We start from the raw sequence: 25,436 nt of genomic DNA on the forward strand, positions 1-25,436 counted from the left end.
CAAAGGACAAATGAGATCTTAATATATATTCATTCATCCTAAAAAGCAAGTGTTAAAAAAAAGAAATCTTCATCTTGTACTGCTCCTACTTATTAATCTCTGAATCTCCTATGCACTCTTATGCTCCTATGACTTTGCAAATCCTGTTTTCTCAAACTGTCCTTATTTAGTATCTCCCCAAATCTGCCTGGCAAATTTCCACTCATGTAAGTCGTACCTGGTTTAAAAAAAAAAAAAAAAAAGACTCAAATAATTCTTGCCCTATGTGCTTTTTCATACTTTCATTAAGTACTTCTTAAAATGCATTATAACTGCTTCTTAGAGAGACCTGTAAGCTCTCTGCAGGAAGTGACTTAACACCTCTTGGCAGAGCTAACACACCAACACATACTGAAAACTGTACTGAAGTACTGAAATATTTGTGTAATGTAGTCTGGTTAACTGTCATTGCCTCAAACTCCACCAGCCCTAAGGTACCTGCTCATGGCCCAATCTCCCACCACCAGCATAATCCAGCAACTAATAGGAAAGCATGGCACGGAATAAAGAATAGAGAGGTCCTTTAAGATACTAATCCATTGCTTTGCCATCTTGATTAGTTGGTACCTGTGTTGTACTGACTGGTAAATTATCACTTGAGCTTCTTTGTATCCAAAGTACAGGAAAATATCTAACTTAGAGTAGACCTTAAGCTCTTCGTCAAAATAACTGAGGACATACTCTATCAATGGCCCAAGGTCAATAGTATGCTTTCAAAAATGATACCGATAATCAGATTGAAAAGATTAATTCAGGTCCTTAAGTACTAAAGAAGAAAAATGGTCAATTCTACCTATTTTCTGTTTGCCTTCAGCCTCTGATAAACTAAGTACTTACTTTGGTAATGTGGACAAAAATCTTCAATATAGAGCATATAACTCAAGGTTTTTTGTTTGTTTGTTTGTTTGTTTTTAAACAGTTTAAAAAGAAACTTCCTGTGGCCAGGCTTACAGATACCTGTAATCCCAGCAACTCAGAGCCTAAGACAGAAGGATTGCAAATTCAAGGTCAGCTACAGCAATTTAGAGACCCTGTCTCCAAATAAAAAAGAAAAAGCAGGGCTGGGGATATAGATCAGTTGGTAGAGTGTTTGCTTCACAAGCACAAGGCCCTGGATTCAATCCCCAGCACCACAAAAAAAAGAAAGAAAGAAAGAAAGAAAGAAAAAATATAAAAAGGGGTGGGGATGTAGCTCAGTGGTAAAGCACTACAGGGTTCAATCACCAACAAAAGAAAATTAATTAATTAATTTAAAAATATAAAGTTCCTATGAAACCATAGTCTCCATAACAATACCACAGTGATTAGCATCTTGGTGAGGGAGACAGGTATCACCCAGGATGAACACAAGTGATTAATTCAAATGGAGAGGAAAAGGCAATAATAAGAAGAGTCAGTTAATTATAAATGGCATGTCTAATTACAGATTTTGCTAGGGGCTTCAGTTACTTCTAATTAGTTTTACTTGATATATTAATTATAAATAGAACACCATGATAGAATTTTCTAATCACAGGAATATACTGACTATGTAAAATCAGAGTTTAAGTTATCTTTATAATTTAAAAATTAAATGTTCAATAATACGATAATTATTTTGAAACAAACAGTCCTTCTGAATTCACTTGCCCTGGGAGAAATCTCCTTCTCATATCGTGTCCAAAGAAACTACTACTTTCCTAAGTAAGGGTCTTATATCAAAAATGACATCCTCTGTTATCCTGAAAAGCCTCTTTCTAGAAATATTTTCAATCCTTCTACATCTGCAAACTATTTGCAAAGAATTTTGCTTTGTTCTGGAGTGCTGGGGACTGAACCCAGGTCCTTGTGCATACTAAGCAAGTGCTTACCACTAAGTTACTTCCCAGAACCCAAAATTTTTCTTAAAGGTCTTTTTACATGAGTTATTTTCTACCTATTAAAAAAAAAAAAAAAAAAGCCTCCAAAAACCATTATTTCCACTCTCGTTTTGTTTGTGAACACTAGAATAACCTCCCACATATTTACTGTATCACCTGATTCAAAAATCACTTTACAACCCAAATCTTTTTACTTGAACGCATAAAACTTAGTGGGGCTGGGATATAGCTCAGTGATAAAGTACCTAGCATGCACAAGTCCCTGGGTTCAACTCTGGGCACTATACATAGTATCTATCTTTCTTCCCCCACCTAGCACAACAATATCTTTCAGGCTGGGCAAGATGAGACAAACTGACCTCTTCCTTCCACTACACCAAACACCTACCCTATAATTTGAATACGCTATTATTTTAGGTATGAGTTTAAAAAGAAAAACGTGTCTGCCTGCCGTATTTCCTAAAACAATAAGCTTCTGAGGAATGTACTGATTCTGTAGCAACACTATGTACAATCCATAAAAATTAAGCAAATAATTTGTAATTCTTATTTCATTTGGGAAAAGGCCAGCCACATAATGAGTTTATAAAGCATCTCATTTCTTTAGCAAATTATTAAAAGATGATCTACCTTTCTTTGACAGATATGGACAATGTAAGGCATGAGCAAAGGTTAATTATTTCTTACAGAGTAAGGAATTCAGTGGTCCAGCTGCCAGGAATCTTGAAATTTTAAGCTATTCTTTACACAATTACAAATCACATTTAATTAGTTTGTTACATTTTAAAGTTAATGAAAAATAAGACAGTCATTTCCTTTGCTGACACTAATGCACTTCTAACTTTACTATGCACTAAAAGCTCATAACAATAAATTTTATGTCTTAGTAGTTTGTGGAATGCTAATACTATTGCATACTTGTGAAATAAATAAATTCTTTTAATAATTACATTTCCAATTCTGCCTGGCCCCAGGAAATAAACATGTCAAAAACTAAACTGGACACAAATAAATCAAGATGCATATGAAATGATCCTGAAGACCAAGTCTGGGTTAAACTACATAAAGACCCTCAATCTCTACTACCAAGAAGAATTCTGTTGATTCATTCACGTACTATTCACAGAAAAGAGGTAATCGGCATGTCTTTAGTCAAGCAGAAACATGTTTGCTGAGATGGACTGTTAAAGTCAAAGGATTCTGCTTTCCCCACCTCATCTTTTCCTTGATCTGCGAGAAACAACTGTAGCTCAGTTGAGCCTGTCTTTAATTGGTTTGTTTTTAAAGAGTTCTACCAGTTTAAATGGTACTTGCCTAAAAGCACTGCAGTCCTCTCCAGTGGGATTACAAATTATATTGGTAATGAATTAACTCTGTTCAGTTAGGTTACAAGAAAGAAGGAAAAAGGCAACCTAAAATAATGCTGAAAACCTGAGGAAATACAAACATTTCTCCAATGAAACAAAAGTAGTGAGCATCATGTATATAAAAATGGAAACTCAAGAATTTGGGGGTGTTCATAAATCTTCCTATAACGAGTACAATTTTCTAGCAGTTCTTTGGAGAGGTCACTGATTAGCATTCTCCACAAAACTAAAAGTCATGATAGAATGTGAGTCACTTCTGAAGACCTCCATGAAAATTAAATGCAAAACATTTCAAGTATTAAGGAGAAACTGAAGAAACTATCTAGAAATATATACATGTCCCAAGTTTTGTACAACTTAACAAAAATAACACTTATCAAACACCCTCCTACTTACAATTCTGTACCCTCTGGGAAGAATAGCACGTGTGAAGGGAAGTCATATTCAAACTGGACATACTAGGATAAGATTCCCTACATCCAACATAGGCAGGTGGGTTTACTGGGCATGTTGTAAGAGTGTGTCCAAGAGCCATGATTGAACTGTTCACTGCTGAAGCAGGGACTCATCAACATTAGACCACACCAAGAGACCCTTGAGAGGACTGGCTGGATCTAGAACCTTCTTAACCAGGTTTGATCAGCTTGGAAAGGTGGCAGAAGTTCTTATAAAAGGAAACTTTTACACTTAGAACAGCACTTAACTAGGGGATAACAAAACCAAATGCTATTTCACTTTAATGGTACCTATTTCAACCAATCTCATATAGATCCATGAATTCATTCTATCCTATCCAAAATGCTACTTTGCAATCCTTAATTAGGATAACCACCAGCCCTGTCTTTTCAAGTTCTAAAAGCCAGGTTTTTCTTCCTTAACAATTACTCAGTTATCTTTACTGAATAATTGCATTTCCTCAATTTAAATGTTGGTTTAAAACAAAAGAGAAAAAAAAAAAAAACCTCAGCACTTTGTCTTGTTTTCTTTCTAGTTCCACTTTGTTATGTTCTTTAACAATACTAACTTTTCAAGAATATTTTCATCCCCTTTCCCTCACCAAAAAGAAAAAAAAAAAGCCAAATAAATAATAGCCTGAGAGTTAGTATTGGTCAACAGCACAGCAGCCCTTGTCACAGACTGGGAAAGCTCATAGGTCTGATTGATGGTTAGGTCATGCCCCGTGTGAACCTGAAAATCTGCCAGACAATTAGAATCACCACTTCAGCAAAAACATCAACTCTCTGAACACTGAATGGTGATGCTGACCAGAACAATGTTGGGAGGTAAGACACGACTGATTTTGAAAGCAAGTTCCCTTTTTATTCTATTGATTTATCACATATATAGTCCTCCATCAAATAGATAAGAGAAAATAATTAACAATTTTTTTCTCAAAGACAGGCATCCCCATACTAGTACAATGGCAGATAGAAAGGTATGTTGTAAGAAACTGTGGTACGCTACTTTCACCAAGCTATAACTACCAAATTACAGTCTTTCACAAGGGACTTCCTTAGATAACCTCAAAGTGGATGATAGTTGCCAAATTAAAAAAAGGGTTTTTTTAGATTATACAAATTAATAATATAATTTGCCTTATTGATCAGATTAAATTACCAAGCGCATCCCCAGTCTCCCTGTCTCCCCTTAGTCACAGAGAATTTCCCAGACATTTTTTTGGAACCACAAAAAGGGAGCCACATGTTGAAAAAACAATGTTTTAAGAAGATTGATAATATCACAAAAATACTCGAGTACTACAGTTGGTAGACAATAGAAGCAAGGTAACCAAGTCAACCTGATGTGATGATTAGTCCATAAAGAATAATGCAGTGGCTTTAAGAATTATATAAAGATGAGCTGAATCTGACATTACCAACAATCTTCTATTACAAACTGAGTTTATCCTGGAAACAGGTGGGCACAAGTACAGTAATTATTTTTCTAATTTGCCTAATGGCAGAAAAGGGGTCTTAAAAATTCACATGTGAGATAAAGGTTCATCTTCCTCTACCCAGATTACAGAATGCCTGAAATTCAACCACCAGGAAATCATCCTTTTCAATTATAACACTCTCCTGGCATTTTCTCCCAACATGCCCTAGGAGGAGCAATTTAAGAAGAACTCATTTAGCTATTATTGCTGCTTTGATGACAATCGGCTTGCTTGTTTACCTACCTTCCCTGGGCACTCCCACCTCCACCCCTACACCCTACCCACACCTTGATAAAAAGGGCCAGGAGAAAAACAAAGGTCTAAGAACATAATTTTATCTGATCTGTAAGAGAGACTGAATGAGATTAGATGCCAAAAGTAGTTAATGAAACCAAAATCAAAGTGAAGAGTTTTAAACTCCTAATGTCAGAGCTTTAAGATAATCTCCATATATTCTTTGCCTTATATATATTTAAAAAAAATTTTTAATATAACAACAACAAAAAAAAAAAAAAAAACCCAGAAGTTTGTTTGCTCTTAGTGGATCAAAAATGGCTAACAGGGCTGGGGAAATAGTTCAGTTGGTAGAGTGCTTGCCTGTCAAGCATGAGGCCCTGGGTACAATCCCCCCAGCACCACAAAAAAAAAAAAAAAAAGGTTAACAAAGACACACCTAATAAATCAAAGAGGATACAACCCAAGCTTCCTTCAAGATCTCCCTGCCACTATTAGGGCAAAGTTCTGACTCAATAGTCTTGGAATATAAGGTCTTCAATATTTGAAACCCAATAATCCTTTCCAACTTCATCCTTTACCATACCACTTTCCACTCCCTCATTCACCAGCTATTTCTACTGAATATCTACATATCTCCAGTATTCAACACCATCTCACACCCCCAGACCTTCCAGTTCATTACATTTTTCTTCACAGATTACTCTTCTTCTTTACATGTCTGGTAGGTTAAGCTCAAGTTCTTCTTTCAGAAATGTCTAACATCTTTCCTCTGAGAAACCCTCACCAAGTTTAACAAAGGTTCCTCCTTTATACAAAACTCTATCAAACTTCTCAAAGGGTGTTGTCAATTCCAAAACTAATGAGTGTCAATCATTTTATAGGCATCAAAATTATCACTGGTTTCCAATTCTATATTCTTCCTATAGCACAGCTGTTTTTCTCTTATTTTTCTTCTATTTTATCTAAGACAGCTAAGTATTCTTCCTATAAACCTTACAGTTTAAAGCACATTTGGATTGTAGCTATTAGCTTCTTAAAAGTGAATCCAACTAATATTAAATATACAGGAAATTTTTCCCATATAGAACTCCAATGGATTCATCTGACCTCCAAAATGAACATTTATGAATATTCATAATGCTGCTAAAACAAATTTTTAAAAAATTTTAAATGTTTATTTTATTTGGAAAATACATTCATATGCCAATTTCTGAATGATCAAAAAGTTGAAATATGAAATCAGTTTATATTATTTTAAATAGAGAATGCTATTCACATTGTAATAGGGAAAACCTGCCTTGAGAAAAAATAATCACAGAACATTCAGTTCCATTTTTCGTGAATCTTTTTAGATAACTGTTAAAGGATATATCAAAATCTGATAATCGTACTTTTCAGAACCCTGTTCAAAACTCTTCTACAAGGGATCATATTGGGAGTTGCACGGTGTCCTCATACAAGTAGTGTGAAAAACAAAAGTCAGCTTTAAACAAAACAACCACCACAGCCAGTTACAGCCCCCAAATGTCCCATATACAACCATTTTTATAATACTTAATAGGATACTACCAAATCAATGGTTCTAATAAAAGCATATAAATGCAATCTAAGATAAAATATAAAATACTTCTTTTGCCTTTTAAAATGACTTTGGTCAATTTTTTTTTTTTTTTTTTTTTTTTGGTACTGTAGATTGAACTCAGAAGTTCTTAGCCACTGAGTCATATTCTCAGGTCTTTTTATTTATTATTTTGAGATAGGGTCTGCCTAAATTGCTTAGAGCCTTGCTAAGTTGCCAAGGCTGACCTTGAACTGGAATCCTCCTGCCACAGTCTCTTGAGTTGCTGGGATTATAGGCATGTGCAACTACACTCAGTCTAAACTTTTCTATTTTTTAAGACCAAAATTTCATTAAGTGAAAATTCACTACCTTAAAACATTTTCTAAGCCACTTGGTACACCTTCAATCAGTTACTTCAGCTCTAAAATCAAACATTTATAGGAACATACATTTATAGGAACATACTTAGAATTAAACATTGTAAAATACAGATTGCATATAAAAACACTAATCAACTTGAATCAAAATGTAAAATTTTAACAAAATAATTAACATCGATAATAAAAATGTTAGTAAATTCAATACTAATTGTAATTCAATGAAATTTCCCTTCTTGAGGGAGGGTATGAAATGTAGAAAATAAATTAGGTATTCAACAGATCAGAATAAACAAAAGCAATATTAAGTAGACTTGAAATTCAGTACAAAAAAACAAGCTCACAACATACTATATTTTTGTCCTTTACCTTCACTCTCTCCCTGCTGCTAGCCACCTGTTTTACATGTTCTCATGCAGAAGAAATAGCAACAATGCCATTTTCCTTCCAAATGCAACCAGGTTTTGGCAAACTTAAGGCAGTATGTCAGTTAAAAATAGAAACTGAACCCAAAATGTGATTTGGCAAGTAGCTCTTTAAGTATTAAGCATTTCCTCCCTTGAATGGTACTGCATTTTCCATTTATCATTTTCAAATATACAAAAAAGCTAAAAATCTGCACATATAGCTGAACAAATTAATAATACATTAAACAAAACCTGTTAAACATACACCAAGGACAAAATTTTGCCATTTTGGAAACAACTATGAGAGTGGCCCTTAATAGTTGTGATATTTCAAATCACTGCTTTTATTTTCATAGAAACATTATCATCCCTTATCATTGTCTTCACTGTTTATCTATGATAGTGACAGTGCTACTGAATTTATTAAAGATTCTTATATGTAATTAACTTTTTAATATTTATACTACTTGGATCTCATGAATAAGATAGCTTCCTGAATTACTAAACCAAGTAGAGTTGACTCAACCACTTAGGTGAAGCAAAAACCTTCTGGGACTCAAAATGTAATATGTCTAGACCCAGCACCACCCTACTGTTACTCAGCAATAAGTATAGTATTGTCATAAAGAGGCTGAGTAATTACAGAAACCTATTTGTGTACCATTGTTTCTACCAAAAGACTTTCAAGTGGGGAAAAAAATGGCTAGAGGTGGTTAAAATGAATGCACTTCAAAGTTTTGTAAATAAAAAAAAAAACTAGTATTACATCTTCAATAACATTTTTTGACTGCAAAGCCATTTTTGAATTTTTAAGTGATAAAACCAAGGATTAAATTCCAGATTAAAATGTTGTATACTTAGACATTGAATAAATATTGAGAATAAAGGGAGTAATATGGATGCTCAAGTTGTTACCATCATTGCAATTATTATATGTTACAATTTTCTCTCTCCAAAGTTAAGAAAATAGATCTATCTAGCAAAGGAGTCTTTTTTTTTTTTTTCAGACACTCAATCTCTTTGTGAAGATTACAATGGAACTACTTTCATAGAATTATTATGACAATTAAATAAGATATCTTAGGAGGGTCTGACCCCTGGAATGTAAAAGTAATTAAGAATAGCAGCTAAACACATACAAAACTATAGGCCAGACATATATTCCTCAGAAAACCTAGTAGGTTGGGACTACTATTATAACTTGCTTAAGGTCACAAAACTAGCAATGGCAGAGACAGATATAGATCCAGATAGTGCAACTCCAGCAAGTATGCTCTCAACTATTGCATTCTGCTTATTATTAGAATCAGCATCAGAGGTATTCTTAAGAATGGTTTTGTGTAAAACAAAGCGTTCAGCCTTCTTTATCGACATTTGCATTTTAATAGATTTTTAGTTTAGAAATGACCCTGCTCTATTGTTAAAGTGCCATTGGAAACACAAACCTAATGACACTATTGTTGTAAGTTCAATACCTGTTTAGGTCATCTAACTTCAAACGGAGGGAAAAAGTTTACCTAGACCCCAGAACACATTAGCAGGCTTTGCCCACACCCATCAGAGAAAAGAAAATGATTATGAAACAAAATAGCTTAGAAGGGATTTGGGTGGCATCATAGAATGACAGTTTCACAGCTAAAAGGGTCTTTGGTCTAACTCTCTTATTTTACAAAGTGAAAAATAAAGCCAAGAGAGAAGTGTAGTTCTCTCCTTGTCCCAAGGTTAGTCATCAATCATGTTAGTCCAGGTGCAAGATGACTTTTCCACCACAGACCACTTGGTCTAGATTCCTACTGAACTGCAAACTCAGCACCACATTTACAGACCACCTCAAATGAAAAGCCATACATAGGTTGCTGTACAACAGAAGTACATGGGAAATCAGCAGATGGAGAGGGATCCTCTTATCAAAGCTCCTTTAAATACATTAAAGAATGTATTTGAACAATATATAGTAAACCTGTTAAATCTGAACAAAATGCAGGCATAAATGTGGAAACATTCCTAATGCTCTTCTAAAGTGTTTCTGTGCTCTCAACATAAACCTCCATCAGAAATTATCTCCTCCATGCTGCTATACCCTACAAGAAACCTGCCACTAGGACCTTATAATGATCTTTTCCACTTAAGTTATATGATTTATAAAACCCCCTCTTCCTTCACACACACACACACACACACACACTTATAATAGTGAGTTATCAAATGCTTTACCACGCTCTTGGAAAATGGGTTTTCAATGTCCAGGTATAAACACAATTAGCTTGCACCTAAAATAATTTTGTAGGGTAGGAATCCTCTGATAGTAGGTTACAAATATTTATCTTCAAACATATCTTACCTTCTGTTTAAGGCAAAACAGATAGATTTGTTGCTCAAATTCAAAACAATCACACATGGAAAGTGATTTTATTACCTGTTAACAGCTGATGTTTTCAACTCTTTTTATGCCAACCCTGACTAATAAGTATGATCTCTTCTTCTAGAAGATCTGCACTATGGCTCTCATAAGGACTAAATTCTCCAGTGCAACATCTAGTAGCAAAGCTGAGATGAAATAGGTAAATTAAACAAATGAAAAGGACCTACACAGACAAATGTCTTAAAAAATTACTTGGGAAGGCTTATGAGAATTCTCAAAAAACAAGCAATAATTTTCTTTTCCTCTACAGAAAAAATAAAATAAAATAAAATAGTAGTAATGAAGAGAAAGAAACAAATATATTCCAAAGGAAGAACTACCAGACTTGGCTAGATTATGAAAGGGTCAACAAATCAAAAATTATTTCAGGGGCTAGAGGCATAGCTCGGGGATAGAATGCTTACCTCCCATGTGAGAGGCCCTGAATTAGGTCCCCAGTACTGTGAAGGAAAAAAAAAAGATCTCAATATTTTGGTTCCTGGGCAACTACATGGGTGATGGCCTCCTCAACAAGCCCAGAAGTTAGAGGACAGCTGGTGGATGGAGAAGGGAGATAAGGCCAGTTTTATCCTGTTGAAGTGCATGTTAGCAAGTGAGTATATTTTAAAAGTATTGTAGGTATATGCAGCTGGATCATAGGTAAATTGAAGGTGCAGTGTTTGTGCCTCTTGCTGGGGTTTAAACATGTGAAATGTTAAAGTCCACCCAGGTGGACTTCTTGGATAAAAACTAAAGTTTCAGAGTAACAGATAAGACATGCTAACACGCAGCTCATGAAATTCATATCTGAACACTTCCTTAGATAGTTGAAATAATTACTTAGTGTTTGCCTCCTTGCCCCTTGCTTGAACATTCCAAATAAAAGATGGAAGCTTCACACTGGGATCACATTTCTAGAAAGATATAATTTAATACTATGGCAACAAACTCCAGGATGCTTATCTGAATCTTCTCTCTGCATCAAAGATACTTGCAATTAACTTTCTTTGAACTATATCTACATTAAACCACCACTTAGCACATATATCCTTAATACCTCATCTTGTTTTTTTGAATTGGGGTTGAACCGAAGGCTTTGTGAATGCAAGGCAGACACTTTGCCACTGAGTTACATGCCAGTCCTTGATTATTGTTTTCTGTTAAATATACATAACATTTCTATTTTTATATTTCTCTTTCCGCTGCTAATATCCTCTTCATCTTCTCTTTTAGATATAGTTTCAGTATGAATTCTGAGTCTCAAAATTAACAAAGTTCACACCCCAGGGGTGGGGGTGCCCCATCAAACAGGTCTTCTATGAATGTTTTCAATATCAAAGGTGTTGAATGGTATTTTCTGCTGTTTCCATTTTTTTTATAATTGGCCCATTCTTGTCAATTTAACCTTCTTCACACCTTCTTTCTACCTGTTAACCTTATTTTGCCTATTCCTTTTATTTAGTAATATCATTTATAAGTTTTTCAGGAAAATTTTGGGCCTAGTATTTTTCTATGGTGCTAGGTCCAAACCCAGGGTTTCATGCATGCTAGACAAGCACTGTATCACTGAGCTACACTTATGGCCCATGATTCAACTTTTTAATTTTAAGGCAAAAGCCAAGGAGTAAATCACTGAATAGCGGTGCAATATTAGGCAAGTTATTTAACCTATCTGACCCTCAATTTCCTCATTCATAAATGGAAGATAATACCACCCTGTTATGCAGGGATATTTTTCAAATTAAAGGAAAAAACATAACAAATCTGTGATAACTTGTGAACAGTGATTTGGTAACTAATGGTTATACATGAAATTTTGTATGCTATTATGAGTAATGAGCTTAAAGGCCAGTTTAGAACTTTGCTAGCAAGAGCACTAAAGGTACTTCGTAATTCTGTTCTCAATCTAAGAACAGAGTATAAATTGCATTCCAATTTTACTGGAGGAGGGAGGCCTTAAGGAGAGTGGGTAATGGAAATCTGGAATACAACATTTGGGCAGAGAGGAACTGGAATACAAGGCCAGGAAAGCCAAATCTCAATGTTCACTGTGTTCTGGCAATCCTGTATACCCTAGAAGGTAGTAGAATCTTGACAGCAATAGGAAGGTTACAATATATTTCAAGTGGGAAACTGCTACAAGACTCACAGTTCCAAGCGGAAATGAGGGTTAGTGTAGTTTATATTTCATCACTCACTTGAAACAGGATAACAATTTTGATGATGATGAAGATAGGTATATTAACTTTATAATACTTGAGACTTATTATATGCCAGGCACCATGCTGTTTTGTAATCATTATTAATCCTATTAACCATGCGAGGAAGTGGATTCCTTTGTCCAATTTGACAAATGAAAAAACTGAAGCTTGGCAGATCTAGGATTCAAACCCAAATAATAGTGAAGATTTCAAACATCCAATAACACAGCAACAGGTTATGTGCTAACAAGTAAGACACCTAATATTTCAGCAGGCAGAGCTATTTGGGTATCTGTGTGGGAAGTACAGCATCAAATTCACTCAACAGTACAAGCAAAAGCAAGAAGGAGGTAGAAGAAAGGGTTACATCTCATAGTTCCAATTCTAGAATTTTTTATTAAAAATCATCACACTGCCAAGTTGAATATGGCCTGTTTGGGGAATAATTTGAGCTCTCCAGAGCAAAGGCCCTCCACCTATTTTCTACCTGACATATGGTGATGGATGAGGGCATCAGAAGCCGATGCTGTGTTCCATCATGTGCTCAACATACCTCCATGGTCACAGGTAAGCCTGCATGGAATTCCCAGAGTACTGGCTGCTTCTCTGTATCTCCTCATCTTTCTCAGGGAAGCATATTAAAATGGAAATGAGAAAAATAGGTATGAATTTTTATCAACTAAGTAAATATTAACATTATTGAACAATACTACTGTCTTCTAAGCCCTTTGCCTACATTAATTCAAAAATGATACTATTAATAATGTACTATTTTATTTCCATTTTACAGATGAGGTAACTTAAAAACAAGTGATTTGCTGAAGACTACAAATAAGGGAAATGGCAGTGCCAAGATCCCAACAACGAAGTCTCGTTGCAGATCTCTGACTTTTAAACAGGACAATAAACTGTCTCTAGATTTTCCCTGGGACATGACCCAGTAGATAGGTACCCTGGGACTTTCAGCAACTTCTTGCAAGATGCCACAATCACAAAGATAAGAACTTTTGCCTCTCTAGGATAAGTTAAAAAGGCTTCCTGGGACTGTAAGGGTCTACTCTACCCACCAGGATTTAGGTTTAAAGCCAACAGGGATCTTGGATACCCTAATTGCCCGCAGGCTCAGAAGACTTCATTTACAGTGTCTCTCCTTATCTCTGGGTAAGCTTAGCAGTAGAAATCATCTTAGTAACCCTTGCGAGTGATACTGATTATGAGGCAGTTTAATCCTGTGATACTAGTGCTAGAGTATACAGAATCAACATAGTTTTATATCAAAATAAGAATATCATCCCTTGCTCTAAAACAAGATCTGTGCACTAAAGATTTACAAAGTCTTCTGGGCAGGGATTTGAATCATTGATTCAATAATATTTACAAGACTGTTAAATACCTGGCACTATTCTAAGTGTTGGAATGAATTTAGATTTTTTTTTTTAAACTAACGATCACTGAGCCACATCCCCAGTCCTTTTTATTTTGAGATAGGGTCTCACTAAATTGCTGAGGATCTTGCAAAGTTGCTGAAGCTGGCCTCAAACTTGGGATCATTCTGTCTCAGCCTTCCTTTTAATAGAACAACAGGCATGCACCACCATGCCCAGCTTCCAGCTTCTTTTTAATTTTAAAAGGAGTAGGTCAGAAGAAAAAAGTCTTATACTGTCAAAACTCATAAGCCATTGGAACTAGGCTGGATACCAGCTTTCATATGTACCTTATAACTCATTCATAATAAGTGTGTTTTAAACATTCACAAAAATATTCTCACACTACTGCTTCCAAAATCATCATCATATATATGAACAACTCTTTTTTTCTTCCTTGGAGAGAAATTTTGCTATACACAACATTTCCACTCCTCCTAAAAGTTCAACTGACTGGCAAATTAACCAGTGGCTCAACATTAGCACTAAAACTTAAGAATATATTCTTTTCTCTCAACAATTTCCTGGATACCCAAGGACCAAACACCATGACAGTCAACCTATACTAGTATGTACATAATATGACTGTTACGGGTATGAGAAGTACTTATGTAACTAAAATCATATTCCCTTCTTTTTTCTTAAAAAATTCAACACAAAAGTTGTAACTCATGGCTCAAATAAATTCCCCAATAAAAAAGAACATGTCTTTTTTATTTTTCATAGATTATTGTTTATTTGAACTTCTCATCAAACTGACATGAAAGAACCACATATTAATAATGAGCATACTGTCAAATTGCATGTACTATAATTAGTTATGATTTGGTATATACCAAAGGTGCCAGTTTTACTTTCCTAGGGAGGTTTTGCTGATTTGGATTGGAGTTTAAAAAGTCTACTAATAAATATTATTTAGAACTAGATTACAATAAGTAGTCATCAGGAGCAACTTGCTTTAACCAACTATTATTAGTATTTTCTTTGCTACGGATGAACAGACGCAGGATACAAAAGCAGCAGAATTAAGGAAAAAGGACAAGATTTCAATCCTCTTTCCCTTGTGCCTGAGCCCAGTGACAAACAGCGAAATTCAAAATGGGATCAAAACAAGCAGAGTATTTTCAGTAATGCTAACCATCAGGGAGAAAAGAAGACCAAGGAAGGCAAAATCAACAAGAAGAAATAAGTTCCCTCTTCTCTTCCTTTAAGTGAGGCCAGTCATTCTATTCCATCAACATCTTATTTGTTTTTAATTTGGTCAAGTGGTATACATTGTCACTGCATATACCTTTTTTAGTAATATGTGCTATATTTCCTCATACTGACACTTTTAGTATTTACTGTCAAGAAAGACAAAAGTGTGCATGTATGAGTATGTAACAACAATTCCCATCAGTATGTACAACCATAATGCATCAATTAAAAAAAATGTTGGGAAAAAGAGAAGACAACAAAAATATAAAGATTAGTCTGATTTTCTGTCGCAAATACTGAAAAATATTAAAAGGTCTGGGTTGTAGGTAGAAAAGGAAATATCACAAAAATGGGAAACTGTGCCAACTACTCCTAGAGTATATGGTTTAGTTAATGGTGTCCTAGTACACTGAACACATTCAACTCCCCTTAAGTTCCTCACTTACTCCCAGGAAACAATAAAGCATACTTTCACACAGCTTTTATATGAGGTTTACTTACTTTATAAAGCAAACCTAACAAATGGGAAATATCCAAATATTCAATTGCTACAGATGACTCAGTGAGTGGGCAGTTACAGAAATTCATAGCTGATGCTAGAAAAAGCTAGTGTTTTCATGAAGATCACTTTGAAATGCTGTTCTGGGTGAACATTATTTGCTCTTGCATTATGATTTTGTTTTACTTTTACTGTAAGCACTTATGAAGTACTGATACCTTACAGAGAAAAAAGATGGAGCTTCTCTCATTATTATAGAAATAAAAAAAGTCATTTTTATTTTTACTTGGGTTCTTTTCTGATTACTAGAGCTATATTCTGTCAATTAAAATATTGCTACTTTGCCTACAACATTTTGTCTTTCAAATACTGCTAATTTTTAAAGTGATAAAGATTGAGTACAATGAAAGCAGTCAAGTCTATCTCCCACTACCAACAAAAAAGATTTTAACTGTTTAAACAGAAGTAGAGTCATTTAACAAAAGAATTTTAATCATTTAAACAGACGTAGAAACATTTAAGTGTTATGCTGGGTGCACTGGTGCATACCTGTAATCCCAGTGACTCAGGAGGCTGAGACAGTAGGATCACAAGTTTGAGGCCTGTCTCAGCAACTTGGTGAGGCCCTCAACAATTTAGTAAGATCCTGCGTCAAAATAAAAAGGACTGAGGATGTGGCTCATTATATGGGTTATATGCTCCAGGGTTCAATCCCCAGTACCAAAAATAAATAAACAAATAAATCATTTAAGTACTAAACATCTTTTAAAATAAGATAAATATAACATTTTTAGAAACATTTATTTACAGCCAAGATGTGACACACAAAATACTAATGGTAAGTAAAAATACTACTATGACAGACAATCTTATTTATTGATTACATGGGCAAATAATTATCAAAGAGTTCTTTTTTTAATTTATTTTTATTGTAAACAAATAGGATACATGTTGTTTCTCTGTTTGTACATGGAGTAAAGGCATACCATTTGTGTAACATACATTTACATAGGGTAATGGTGTTTGATGCAAAGAGTTCTTATATTCCAGTAAAGGTAAAGAATTTAAACAAGAACTCAAGAACATATATGACTGCATTACCGATGTGATCCCGCAATATTATGTAAAATTAGAAAAATGAGAGATTACACTCTATTTATGTATGATCTATCAAAATGTATAAATGCACTCTACTGTGATGTACAACTAATTAGAACAAATAAAATTTAAAAATTTTTAAAAAAGAAAAATCTCTTACACAATATGTTTGCTATTAATAAAATATATTGTATTCTTAAAAAAATTTAAACAAGTATAGTACAATAAACATAATAGCTTTCACTGGTTGCTCTTTTAGCTTAGAAAATTCTTTTATACATAGTCAGCTTTTGAATTCAGTATTTATGTAGTTTCCATAAGTCAGGCCTTATATTAAGTCCTAGGGACATAAAGATAAGTAAAATATCCCTTTAGTTTCCATTCATCTCATTTCATAATTGAAACTATATTAAGGAAAAAGCATGATTATCTCCATCTTACAGAACAAAATAAAGCTTAGAGATGTTAAGGAATTACTTCACATGACCACAAACTAAATTAAAGGCAAAGCTTTTTCAATAATCTCCTATTAAACTATAAATATTTAGTCTACATCATTAATCTTGAGATTTTTATGATCTTGCCACAAATTTCTTAGTGTATTGTGTGTATGTGTGTATGTGTGTGTGTGTGTGTGTTATTACTCATATTCTCTCCAACCACCATTTGACCCAGCTATCCCACTCCTTGGGCTGAATGAGTGCTCACTCCCAAAGGACTTAAAATCAGCATACTACATTGATACAGCCACATCAATGTTTATAACAGCTCAATTCATAATAGCTAAACTGTGGAACCAACCTCGGTACCCTTCAACAGATGAATGGATAAAGAAACTGTGGTATATATACACAATAGAGTATTAGTCAGCCTTAAAGAATAATATAATTATGGCATCTGCAGGTAAATGGATGGAGTTGGAGAATATCATGCTAAGCAAAATAAGCCAATCCCAAAAAACCAAAGGCCAAATGTTTTCTCTGATAAGTGGATGCTGACACATAATAGGGCGGGGGTGGGGGTAAGAAAGATGATGGAATGAGACGGACATCATTATCCTATGAACATGTATGATTGCACGAATGGTGTGACTCTACACCATGTACAGAGAAATGAAAAGTTGTACTTCATTTGTGTACAATGAATTGAAATGCATTCTGCTGTCATGTATAATTAAATAAAACAACAAAAAAAATCTCTCCAAGGAAGGATAACATTTTTTTGTCCTCGGGTCTTAAACCACAAGGTATATTTGTGAACTCTTAGATTTCCAAAATACATTTGATTTTATTGACTGTTCTGATAATTAAACTACTACAAATTTAACACTATTGTGTGACATGAAGGTCTATAAATACAGAAATATGTAATTTTATTAAGACAAAGGTTTATAATCTCATGAGACAAAAAATGAGTGCTCAGTCTTCATAGGGCAACTTGATTTTGCTGTTTTCTCACCATAACCCCCCATAGTACCTGCAAAATGATGTTTTATTGCATCTTATACTAGAAATTACATGTTCTAGAACTGTGCTCTTAGTAACTACATGTAGTTACTTAGTAGTTAAAATGTAGCTAGTGTGGACTAAGATGTGCTGTAATTAGAAAATATACACAAGATTTTGAAGACATAGAAAAAAATGTAAAGCATTTGGATAATTGTTCATATTGATCACATGTTGCAACGATAACATTTTGTGTAAGATTAAAAAAATGTACCATGAAAATTATCTTTGCCTATTTTTTTCTTTTTGAAACGTGGCCACTAGAAAACTTTAAATTATATATTTGGCTTGCATTATTTCTATTAAATAGCACTAGAGATTAGCAATTCTTTGAAACTATGAAAGGCATACTCTAATAATATATACTATGTGGTAGACAGTTCTCAATGCATTAGAGTGATCGTGGAGCAGGGAGGGAGGATTTCTTTTAATGATACAGCAAAAACCCAAGCTATATTGTAAGAAAAGGCAGGTTTCATCAGAGTATTGACAAGTGGGAGTTACTTCAAATATGCTAATCAAATGTAGTTTAGTAGTATGAAAAAAGAGAAATACCAACTTCTCTAAATGAAGAGCATCTCCTACAATGAGCATGAATCTGCTGTCTCTTCTGCCAGTCAATTTTCTGCATGTCTCTAACAGTGTGACTAGCTTACTGCACTGATCATTAACTGGCAGATAAACTATGTCCCTACTATATTTAGTATAATATCAATTAGATATTTTGAAATGTATATACACACATAAATAAATAAATTAAAAGGAACCAATTATTAGTACTATTTACCTCTGAATGGTAGAACATATTTTTTCATTTTAACTTACATATACTCCCTACTATAAAAGTTAACTTATTCCTATCATAAAAAATTGTTTAAAGATGCATGGTATAATATATGTCAAACTACACTCGAGATCTTCAACCAAAAAGGACAGAGAAAACTGGAAGTTAAGTCATTGTGTACAGAAGGACCCAGTGTACTAGTCAGACAGCAAGTCCATAAAAAACCAGATCATGCAGACCTATAGAAGATAAGAGAAGATAAGCATTTGTTCATTTGTAAAGCTCTGTAGTTGCCTTTTATAGAAGACAAAATATATCCTTTCCCAGATGACAAGATTTTTTGCTAGACATCTGGAATGCAAAATTGACAAGAGAACTAGAAGTTGCATTATAATAGGCTTCAAATTTTATTTGTATATATTCAATAAAAAACGTGAAATAAAATTAAAGAACTCAACGGCCGGGATGTAGCTCAGAGGCAAAGCGTCTGCCTCCCATTTGCAAAAACCCTGGGTTCAACACCCAGTTTAAAAAAAAAGACAAAAATTAAAGAACTCGGGGCTGGGGATATAGCTCAGTTGGTAGAGTGCTCACCTAGCAAACACAAGGCCCTGGGTTCGATCCCCAGTACCCAAAAAAAAAATTAAAGAACTCAAAAGTTCAGCTCCTAAATTAGAAACTATTGTACCTAAAGACTATTTCTATGCTACTGATGATGGGATTACATATTCACAAATGCTCATTCCACAAGTTGCATTTGAATAGAAAGTAGTTTAAAGAAACAATTTAAATTTGCTCTTACACTGTAGAGAAAGAAAAATAAGGTTATCAAAACAACGGGTTTCATCTCTTTCCCTCTCATTTAAAGTGTACTCACTTCCTCACTGAATCTGGGAACCAATGGCTCTTTCAATTTCAGGATCAAAGGTTGAATTAAGATCTAGCAGTTTACTTGAAATATTACTTGAAATATTTAGTTGTGAGGTTTAGCACTGTGCATGTGGTAAGTCCCCAAAAAGCAAATGATAAAAAATAGTCTAGAGATACTGCTGAAAAAAATACTTTTTCAAGTAAAGGAGAGAAATGGCATTAGGAAAATACTTTCTACAGCTTCTCTAATACCTTAAATCTTCACACAAACTCCCACAATTACACCTACTGCATACTCAAATAAAATCCAAAAATACTGTTACACACCTGTGAGTTTTTCACCATTTGAAATATTCAACTCATTATTTAAGACTTATACCATGGCATCTTACCTTATAATAAGAAAAGTAACCAAATCTACTTTGAAAATTAAGACCGGGGGCCCTAACTCTAAACAATGTGCTCCTGTTGAAAGTGTAAATAATACTAGAAAACTATAAACTTTCACTTATTTTTAAATGTAATATTTCTACAATCCTTTATATATCACACTGGGAAGTGATACTGGCCAAATTGTTATAGTTGTGTGCATTACGAATATGTAACAACAAATCCCATTTCGTGCAACTATGATGCATCAATTTTTAAAATATGGAAAGAAAAAAAAGAAAAAAATTCCACAATGCTTCAGACATCATTCTAAGCACTTCTCAAATATCATCTCATTAAAAATGCTCAGGGTAAATACTTTCATTATCCCCATTTTATAGATAAGAAAACTGAGGTAAAGAAAAAACAATAACTTCCCCAACATAATACAGCTTGTAAGTGACAGATACGAGATTCAAACCCAGACAGCCTGGGTTCAAAAGCCATGCTCTTAACCACAATGCTACACTTACTCTCAGAAAGTAATATGCTCATGAGAGCTCACAGTGAAGCATTTAATAAAAATGTGCTAAACAATGAGCTGGGGTGTAGCTTAGTGGTAGAGTGCTTGCCTAGTATACACAAGGCCCTGGGTCTAATCCTTAAGAACTGCAAGAAAGAAGGGGGAAAACAGAGAGAGAAGGGAGAAACTAAACAAGTAAGAGGGAAAATGAAGACAAAACAATTCCAACATGTGATTTATAAATATACTGTATACTTCCTATCAGTGTTTTTTCTTGTTCACAAAGGGATTTCTTTTCCTTAATTAACATTCAACATATATATTTTCTAGGAAAAAACTATAAAGGTACGAGTCTCTCAGCACTTTTAGAGTAACAGTTTAAATTAACACTAGTATATCAAACATTTATGTTTATGTGCATGATATTCTAATTTTACCTTACAAACCCATATAGTATACATGTAAGTATTACCCCCATTTACAAATGAGAAAACTGAAGCACAGTTTTAAAACTAACTTAAGGTCACACAAGTTGTAAATAGCTGAGTCGGGATTCAAATCTGGCAGTTTGACTCCTGAAATTAGAATTCTTGACTATTCCTGGAGGGTAAGTTTATGAGCTACTCAAAAGATAGTAATCATGTTTTTACAGAGTAGTAGTATTTGGCTTAATCTAAAATAAAGATATTACCACACAGATGTATTTTATTTTTCCCTGACTTAGACAACTAAAGTTTTTAGTATCTTATGCTTTCTTGAAAACGTTAAATAAATCTTCAAGTTCTATTTTATAAGGGTCAAGTATCTTAAGCGATTCCTTCACTCAGCAAACATGAGTATCTACTATGCAACAGGGACCAAGCTAACACACAATCTTTGCACTCAACACAAAGGCTCATCCCATTCAGCAAATAAATATGCACAGGTTTCTCACAACTAATAAATTCAACACTCTGGAACATAAGCATGGATAACAGCTTTGCCAACCACTCAGGGATAGCATTGAAAAATGGAATACTGTGATTATCTGACCCCTATCCTACAAAGTACATAAACCCCTTATTTTTCTTACAGTTCCTGAAGAGTAACTGACACCTAAGTAATTACTAGATAGGTGCTATTTGCCTGCCTCATGCTATACTACTTCTTAGCAGCTGGCAAAGAAAACCTACCCATTTTTAGTACAAAGGAACTAAAATCTAAATGTGTCACTAAAACCTCGGTTTACTAAGTTACATATTTAAATTACTTTAAAAAATTTTAAATTATATTTTGGATTGAACTTTAATAACCAAATGATAAATGTTAATGTCTAAAAGGTATACTGCAAAAGAAGTAGTTTTTTAAAATTAAAAAATAAATTTAAATTTAACATAAGTACATTCACAGACAATGGATGGTAAGGTCACTACTGCTAGATTTTACATGGCAATATTTGATTGTATCCTGTCTTAAATCAAATCCTACTGACTGTGAAAAGGCATTAGAGAGCCAAAAGTTAAAAAGTGCAACAGAAACACTCCTATTCAGTTCGAGTAGTCCAATTGATAACCAGGGATAATTATCAACCCAAGACCTTATAAGGGAAAAGGAGCAAGAACAGAAGCAACCTAAGAAGCCAAGGTCAAAATATGGAGGAACTTTAGCTGGTTGATACTTAACTAGTGTATACATGAAACCCTGAAATGTTTCTTGGCTAACATATACGTTTGTCAGTGTTTAAATTTTACTGGCGCCATGGTTGAGCTCATCATTTCTTATGTCTATGTCTTCTTGCAAGCTTCACTAGTACTTTATATTTGTATCATTATCTGGTATTTCCCTTCTTCCACTATTCTTCTTAACTCTGTGATTTGCCTCATCCTAGATTTCAAATGTGTAAAGGAAAGGAGCAATGTTAACCCTAAACATAGCTCAGTATCTTGCAAATAATAAGCACTGAATAAGTATTGATTAATGATAAATATGAAATCCACCCTAGAACTCCATCCAGTTCTTATCATTATGCACAACTGCTCCTCATCTCTCTGAACAGAATGACCCATGGGGTCAGTGGTTTTTTATTTTTTGGGTTTTTTAAATTTTTTTGGTATTGGGGATTGAACAGGAGCTTAGCTTAACCACTGAGTCACATTCCCAGCCCGTATTATTATATTTTAAGACAGGGTCTCCTTAAGTTGCTTAGGCCCTCACTCAGTTACTGAGGCTGGCCTTTGAACATGAGATCCTCCTGCCTCGGCCTCCTGAGTTGCTAGGATTACAAGCATGCCCATGTGTCAGTTCTTAAATCTCTTCTCTTAGCTACACTCATCCCTCAAGTGATCTGTACACTGACAAGTCCCAAATGTATCCAGCCTAGACCATTCGCCTCTGAATTCTAGATTCATATATTCAACTGCTGATTTGACATCTCTATAGCATGTCTATTAGGCATCTCAAAAACTTAATCAGCCTGGAACAGAACTCTTGAACTCTCTCAGAAACTGCTCTAGCCTGAACCAATGTCAACTCCATCCTTCCAGTTGCTTAAATAAACAAAAAGAGACCACAAAGAAGGATATAAACCAACATTTTCGGGGTATGTGCTTGACAGTTTATTTAGCTGACCTTACTAATAGGAAATGGTGTACAAAGTAGCACGGAGAATTCTGGATTCTCATGGTTAGGTTCAATTCCTATAGTTCTAGAAACAAGAGGATTTAAACCTCTATTATTTACTCTATCAAAGTAACTCTTTTATCAGACATATTTCTTTAGGTTTGAGGAGGTACACAAGCTATAATAATAGATAGGGAAATGTGATATGCATAAGGCTAGTTTAGAGGTAAAAAATTTTTTCACAATAGATGCATGAGTTGGTCATATCGGAATCATGGATATGATGCTCAAATTCACAGGAATGCTGAAGTAAGGACTAGGGTTTTGAGAGCAAACCTGAATGTAAGTTTCAGGGATTGGTGGGTTAAGGAGTGTGCCTATACATAGGGTTGTCATTAAAGCATTTATTATGATAAAGTTGGTATAATCAGCTATAAAATTTAGGGTGAATGGACCTGCAGCATATTCTCCTTTGAATCCTGATATGAGTTCTGATCTCCTTCTGTTAGGTCAAAAGGAGCTCAATTTGTTTGTGCTAGTGCTAAAATAAATCACATTATTGCTAAAGTTAATATTAGTAGAAGTAATCATGTGAATTGTTGGGTTATAAGGGTTGATACATTTATAAGCAGGACAGAGGGTAGAATGATGGTTAGAGTAACTTTGTATGAAACCTTTTAATATTCCATACCCAATCTATCAGCAAACCTACCTGGATCAAAACATACATAAGTTAGAGTAAGAGATATCAGCATGAATGCATATTTTTATATACAGAAATAAATACAGATGTGTGTGTACATGCATGTGTGTGTGTGTGTGTGTGTATTATATATAATATATATAATTTGATGTTTTTCTCTGTAGTTCTGTTCACTGAGAAAAAGCAGTGATACTGCAGTAGCAAGGACCACGCATAGCACTCAGAACATGGCTTCAAAATACCATTCTCCAATAAAAAGAACCAGGTTCCCTAAAGAAATAACTGATTCTAGGACTGGGGAAAGAACAAGATGAGCCTGAAGCATCTAGCAGTGCCAGAGAGTAAAGAAGTATACACCTACCTATGCAAAGGATAGGAGCATATCAAAAGAACACAGAATCTAAGAGCTCCCAATGGACAAAGTCAAAATAATCTGAGCAACAAAATAAATAATGATAGCCAGGTGCAGTGGTGCATGCTTGTAATCCCAATAACTCAGAAGGCTGAGGCAGGAGGAGTGCAAGTTTAAAGCCAGCCTTAGATATTTAGAGAGGCCCTAAGAAACATGGTGAAACCCTGTCTCTAAATAAAAAAATAAAAAGGACTGGGAATGTGACTCAGTGGTTAAGCACCCTTGGATTAAATCCCCAATACACAATAAATAAGTAAATAAAGATGGTATAAAATTATAACCCTAAGAATAAAACAAGTACCCAAGAACTTGAACTGATAAAAATGATTGAACAGATGAAGAACAACCCTTCCTTATAGAAGAATTCCAATTAATAAACATGATGAATAAGATAAATTTTAAAAGTATCTTCAAAATACTATAGCAATAACTACTGCAAGCAAGATCAACTGATGAATGCTACAAGTACTAGGCAGAAAAAAGGACACTGGCAAAGTCTCAATGTAGCTTTCCCCAAATACTTACCAACTACTGTGGAAGTTTTAATATACGTCCACAAATTCTTTGATACTCCTCCCTCCAGAAAGTGAAGTTTAATTCTCCTCCCCTGGAGTGTGGGCTGGACTTAGTAAGTGCTTCTCATGACCAGAGTATGTAAAGGAAAAACAGTAATTTATACAGAGGAGAAATCACCTTAACAAAGTGTTGACCTGTTATTTGATAGCATGTGCTTCTCATATGATGTGATAAGAAGTACACTTCACCTCTGTGGTCTTCTTCCCCAAAATCTATAACCCTGGTCTAATGAGAAAGCATCAGGGAAAGTTAACTTGAAGAACATCTGCAAAATACCTGACCAGACTCTTTAAAAGAAAAGACCAGCCAAGTTATTTAATAGCACATGCATCTAATCCCAGACTTTGGGAGGCTGAGGCAGGAGGATTCCAAATTCCAGGACAGACATGACAACTTAGCAAGATCCTATCTCAAAATTTTAAAAAGGATGAGAATGTGGCTCAGTGGTAGAATGCCTCTGGATTCAATCTCTAGTACAAAAAAAAAAAAAATG

The sequence above is a fragment of the Sciurus carolinensis genome, chromosome 2 (genome assembly GCF_902686445.1).
Source record: "Sciurus carolinensis chromosome 2, mSciCar1.2, whole genome shotgun sequence".
Classification (NCBI taxonomy): domain Eukaryota; kingdom Metazoa; phylum Chordata; class Mammalia; order Rodentia; family Sciuridae; genus Sciurus; species Sciurus carolinensis.